Source organism: Callionymus lyra, chromosome 19, assembly GCF_982586985.1.
Source record: "Callionymus lyra chromosome 19, fCalLyr1.hap1.1, whole genome shotgun sequence".
Classification (NCBI taxonomy): Eukaryota; Metazoa; Chordata; class Actinopteri; order Syngnathiformes; family Callionymidae; genus Callionymus; species Callionymus lyra.
Window position 1 is genome coordinate 21,580,000 of NC_141836.1, and position 6,787 is coordinate 21,586,786.

At 39.8% G+C, this 6,787-nt stretch overlaps 1 pseudogene; it reads right to left on the reverse strand.

The window, feature by feature from the left end:
* LOC148059955 (uncharacterized) lies at window positions 1-1,356 on the reverse strand (annotated as a pseudogene).
* Between the last annotated feature and the right edge of the window lie 5,431 nt (window positions 1,357-6,787).

Sequence of the window (6,787 nt, forward strand, 5' to 3'; positions counted from 1 at the left end):
TCACATCCCAGATGTGTGCACAATGCGCTGCAGTCTGGCTTTGCCCCTGGAGATGGAAAAGGTGAGGATGGACTCGATGATGGCTGTGTAAAACTGCACCAGCATCTCAGTCGGCAGAAAATGTTTCGTCAGCTGACGCAAGAAGAACATCCTCTGCTGGTCCTTCTTGGTGAGGGAGCTGATGGTCTGCTCCCACTTGAGGTCCTGCGAGATTGTAGTGCCAGGGGCGCGGAAGGAGTCCACGATGGAGAAGGGGGTGGAGGAGTCAGCGAGGGTGAGGGGCGAGGGTGTGGCAGTGACTTTTCTGAAGTCGACAATCATCTCCACTGTTTTCTGGGCGTTCAACTCCAGGTTGTTGCTGCTACACCAGGACACCAGCCGATCCACCTGCCTCCTGTAGGCGGACCCTTCCTTGCCGAGTGCTGAGTCCACTGAGGGTGATGTTGTCTGCAAACTTGATTAGTTGAACAGGCTGATGGCTGGATGTGCAGCTGTTGGTGTACAGGGAGAGGCAATCTTTAAATAAAATTGAATTGAATTGAATTGAATTGAATTGAATCCATTGTTGAGGGTCCAGTTGTCAAAAACAGTTGTACCGAGCCTCACATGCTGGTGCCGGTCCGTCAGGAAGTCTATGATCCACCTGTAGAGCGAGTCCAGCGCGTTTAGCTGGTAGAGGTTGTCTTGAAGCAGGAAGGGGAGGATGGTGTTGAATGCAGAGCTGTAGTCCACAGACAGGATCCTAGCATAGGTTCCTTGGGTGTCCAGATGCTGTAGAACGAAGTTGAGGGCCAGCTTTACTGCGTCGTCGACAGACCTGTTGGCTCTGTTGGAACTGCAGTGGATCCAGGAGGGGGGCAATGAGGGTTTTGAGGTGCGGCAGTACCAGGCGCTCAAAGGATTTCACGACTACAGGCCCTCGATCCTTGGTTTCTTGGGTACAGGAAGGATGGTGGAGGATTTGAAACAGGACGGAACGTGACAGGACTCCAAAGACGTGTTAAAGATGTCTGTGAACACGGGAGTAAACTCACTGGCACAATGTTTCAGGGTGGACGGGGAAACATTGTCTCCTTTAAAATGATTTTTTTTTTTTAATTAATGCATTTGTGTTACGCATAGATTTTGATATTTAAAATCCAAAAATTTTAACCCAGTTTATAAATCCAATATTATGGAATACGTGGACTTTTAGGTTAAATATAAAAATGTTGGTATCGTGTTGGATTAAACAAGTACCTCAGTCAAGTTTCAACATTTGAACATTGAAATGTTATATTCAACCATTCAATATTCTGATGGCTCTAAACATTCTCTGGTGATACACCTTTGAATACGTTTTTCCACCTGATCCATACGCTTAGGGGCCTTTGAGCTTTTGACCTATGGAGTATAAGGGTCACCAGTGTGATGTATACACAGCAAATACTATCCCACAGACTTATTGATTCATCTACTAGGCTTTACTGTCAGAGTCGCTGCAGGCAAGACAATCATTTCAGTGTTCATTTCAGCGTTTGCTCAATCTCACGCCCACGTGAACTGTGAACAGGGCAATAATTCATAACTGAGGGGGGATTTTGGGCTGATATACCCAAGTGCAGCAGACACTGTGAATAAAGTATGAAGTGGTGGCGGTTGTAGTGCAAGTCAATATATACCTATTTACTAAAATCCACTAAAACCAAAATAATGAAATAGTAGAAGACAGCACATTTTTATTAATATTATTATAATAAATTTGGAAACATAAGAACTATGTGAAAATAAATATAAAATATTTACATAAACACACGAGAAATAAAAGAATAACAAAATTAAATGGAAATTAAAACTTGCTACATATGTTTATGCAAATAACTATGAATATTGTAAACTCATTACTGCCAGAAGAAAAAAATTAAACATTCCTTGTATGGTTTCACAATAATAGGGGGCGAAATGAACAAGAGTGGATGTCCAAATGTCACTGAGGCTGTACTTTGCCAAGGTCTGTTTTTTTTTTTTTAGAACTTCTGTTTTTTTGTGGGGACTTGTATAATGCCAGCTTTTATAACGTGTTTGTTATTTGGAAGGACATCTGTTAAGTTGTCAAAGACAGTTATAGAGCTTGTTCTTTATGCATTTCGCTCCAACAGTGTGACTCAGTGACAAAGCTCAACACTGACAGAAATTATCTTAATACTTGCTGTGATGGATGATTGCTAACAGGGATGTCGGTGGAATCACGGATAACAGGCAGGGCCGATTTTATGTACACGTTTGGACACCAAAATATTTCTTTTGAATGGTTACATTTGATTTTGTTTTTAAGGTTGTGCGTCAAATACCTTTTTCTCATGGGTGCTACAGGGGACCTACAGAGCCTTTCTTGGACTTAAAATTACCTCTATCAACTGGTCTGTGTATAAGCCTGTTTTCTTCTTTTTGGCCTTTTTGTCCGCAAAGGCAAAAAAGAAAAGAAAATGTTTGTACTTCATGATTATCGTCTGTTAAAGTAATCAAGTTTGGCTGACCCCCCCACCCCCTTCTCCATCCTGGACTCCTTCCACTTCCTGGGCACCACCATCACACAGGACCTCAAGTGGGAGCAGACAATCAGCTCCCTCACCAAGAAGGCCCAGCAGAGGATGTTCTCCCTGTGGCAGCTCAAGAAACATTGTCTGCCCGCCAAGTTGCTGGTGCCGTTTTACACCACCATAATTGAGTCAATCTTGAACACATTCATCTCAGTGTGGTACGCCAGCGAATCCACCAGGGACAAAGTCAGACTGCGGTGCATTGTGCACGAAGCTAAGAAGGTGATCAGCTGTAAACTACCATGCCTTCAAGACCTGTGTGTCTCCAGGACCCGGAGACGTGCAGGTCAGATCACAGCAGACCCTTCTCACCCGGGTCATGGACTCCTTACACTCACTGTAGGAGACTGCGGTCCATCAGGACCAGTTCCTCCCCCTGTTTAAACGTCAAAATTTGCATAACTCCTACTGCACAATGTAAATATTTGTAAATTGTAACTATGGTCATTTCATTCTAAAATGTATGATGTTTCAGAGTGGACCAAAACAAATTCCTAATTAGAGGACCCTCTCAACTAATAATGGCAAAAATAAAGAATTCTGATTCTGATTCTGATTATTATTAGGAACAAAAGCATATGCCTGTTTTCATCTTCTCATACCAAGGCAGGTTAATAGAGCTCTGGAGCTCAAAATCTAATGAAATTACAGCCTTTAAAAGTCACAAGACCTTCAACATATTCGGCCTTTAAAAAAAAAAAAAAAAGAAAAAGTTGTTCATTAAGTCATTCATCAATTAATCATAACCTCTGCATATTTTTAATAATTATTTTTTAATAATTTTAAGGTTTAAATCGTTTTGCCACATTCACAATTGACATTTTTTCATAATTTTTTTTCAGATAATGTTCCCTCAATATGACCATCACAAATTATAGATGCAAAAATACAAACACTGATTGCTGGTCGGGACACAACTGTAGCTGCCAGAAGCTTTAACAAATAAAAAGCACATTAAGTGATAAAAGTTTTTTTCCAGCCAACTGTGAAAAAAGGAATTCAATATTGAGAGGCTTTGAAATAGCAGGGCTTTGTACCAACCTGATGCATATTTAGAATATTCACTATTTTTAAATGCATTCGCAGAACTGATTTAATCCTTATATAAATCTGTTTTACTTTTAGTTACAAAATAACACCCACTGAAATATGCCATCAATACAAAATATTGATCCAGACACCATTATTTCCCTAGTGTCAAATGAGCTCCTTGAATGTATGTGGAGGTATGTTCTGTCTCGGTGCTTTTATAGTTAAAGCTGACATTTGGATAAACATAGTCCTTGCAAAAAATTCTCACAGATGGTTTCCTCTTTATTAATTGGATTTGCATGTCTTGCCCACTTAACCCCCCAACCTTTCTTTGGCTTCATCTCACTGTCATCTGAGATAAGCTGAGTGGCAGTGATTGTGCGCTTCTCCACAAAGTCTTTAGCTTTTATTGCTCATACAGGTGAAAGACAATCCATCAACATGATGAATGTTGACCCGTATATTTCAGTGTGTTTTTTTTGTGTATGGATGCAGTTGTCTAGTTAGTATGGTTTTATTGTATTGCCTGACTAAAATGCCAACACCAAAAATATTGTCATTCCCAATGAAAGTGCTGGCCTGTCGCCCGATAGCTTTTCAGACTTTTCCTCCACCCTGACATGCACTAAAAAACTGTCTTACAATGCATCAAATTTGAAGTAATATATATTTTTTTGAGTACTAGAAAATAGTTAAGCCTCAGCTTTATTCAACATTCATGATTACACCCTCGAAATTATGTGAATCCATGGCAGGAAACACAGAGACAGTCAATCGATCACACCAATTATCCCCTCAATAGATGGTTTATGTTCACCAATTATCAGTCTGCAGCACTTCAGAAGCAATAACAAAACTACAGAATTGTACTGATGTCGGAGCCTTCAACTGTGTTTGATAAAAGATAATCATTTTGTTGCTCATAATTCCCAAAAGCAATTCAGCCATTTCTCTACACTACAAGTATACAAAATGATTATGTGTTAATCAAAATGAAACAGTGATTAGCCAAAAATAGCCAGGGTATTTTCAGCACGAAGTTGAAAATTAAACATATAACATTTACTGTATATCGGAGCTAAAGGCTCGAAATCCTTCTTTATTGAAAGTCTTGCTGCTGCCAGTGAATAGAGAAGAAAATGAAACCATATACACATTTATTATCTTGAGCAATACCAATTGTGGATTTATGTTATTTACTTAAGTAAAATTCAAAAGGTTACATTCACAACCCAAAGGTACTCTCTGTGGCACCCGTTTCTTTTAGCCTCCCTAAAAGCAGATATTGCCGGGCTTATTGTGACGGAGCTCAAAGCGGTGTTTGCTGAGGAGTTTGATGGGATTAAGGCAGAGCTGCAGGCCGTGAGGGTGGAGGTTACCAGTCCCGCTGCATCTATTCACTTTCAAGTTGGGACAATGAAAACAACGGTATCAGAAATGGAGCGTTGTCTCACGACTTGTTCCTACCATAACATGGTCTAACGGACTGGATGGAGAAGGAGATCACATTTTAACCCAAAAATATGTTGACATGGTAGGATGGCGTGACGCTGCAACATCCGTATAGTGAACATTCCAGAGTCCCCGCATCCGTCATTAAACTTCTGAAAGAAGCTTTGAACACGGATAAAGAGTTTATTGTGTACAGATCACACAGAGAAACCCATGACGAGCGGGAAGCCCTGGGTCATCGTGGCCAAAATGCACTATTATCAATACTTTGTTGAAATCTTTCCCCGTGCAAGGGAATCCTGTCCTCTCAACTATCAAGGAAATACTGTTTCCATCTTCCTGGACTATCCTCAGAGTGTGGTGCAAGACAGCGCTGCATTCTACAAAGTGAAGCAGCTGCTCCGTGAACGGGAAGGAGTTTACTACGGACTTTATTATCCATCATGCCTCAGCATCACTCATAACGGCTCAGAGAAAGTGTTTAACAAGCCAGAAGATGCTCTAGCTTACACCAAAGCCAAGATTCTACCAGCAACTTAAACAATCGGTGACATGGTGGTGAGCATATTTATTGCTTCTAATTGATATATACCTCCATCTGCTGGTGGCGTCTCTATAGTTCACAAGGTTCAACTTTTATTTGCTTCTTAAATATAGTTTTTTCACCTTTTACATTTAGGAGAAGTCTCTTAAATATTCCTTTTAATGTTCCATGGGTTCTCACTTACTCAGGTTTAGCGTTTCCTTTTAATAAGCACAATGATTTGTGGATTTATTTGTCAGGGTATAAGATTGCCGATTGTTGTTTTTAAGGGGGGGGGGGTTTCTCGGGGTCACAGTTCAGGAAGTGACAGGGGTGGGAAGACTGCACCCAGTTTTTGTGTTATGTTTGTTAATTATATATTATTGCTTTCTGTTATACATGTACAGATTCATCAGGTGATGAATGTAAAGCAGAAAAGGGAGGATATACAGAGCTCGGTGTCTAAAACTATCCCAGCAATCTAATCCTATAGCAGCTTAAGAAAAGCAAAAAGGACTGATTCAGGCAGAGCCCTTCACAGTTTTAATCACAGGCTTTATTCCAGAATAACGGCAGACTGGATTGGACAGACATATCACTCAAGTTTCAACTCTAAATCAAGGGGTACTGCAATTCTCATTATTAAGAATGTGTCTTTTGTAATTAGAGACCTTGCTGGTTGATATATCAACATAACATACCAGTCATTTTGGCTAATATTTACACACCAAATTGGGATGATGACAAATTCATCAGGAACATTTTTTTCCATTTTGCCTAATATGAAAACTCATGCCCCTAGTTAAAAAATGTGACTATGAAGCAATTTTAATATCTTACCATGCAACTTGATTATGACAATCAATGTTTCACAAGTACCAACACCGCCCATGGAGACTAAATACTGCACTGGTATCAGATGAAAATGTTGTACATGTATCTTTGTAACATATCTCTTCAAAAATAAAAAAATAAAAAAATAAAAAAATAAAGATAGTAATGGAATTGTTATTGTTATAGGTATTATCATGAGTTACACACATCAGAATCCCCAAACAGCGAGTGAATCTTGGCCACCTTTTGTGATAGCATAGATATAATTGGCATAGACAACATAACACCAAAAAACGTAGACGCTCCCATTTCAATAGAAGTGTTAAACTGTTCAGTCAAAGCATTTTTTTTTTCAACATTCAGCGTA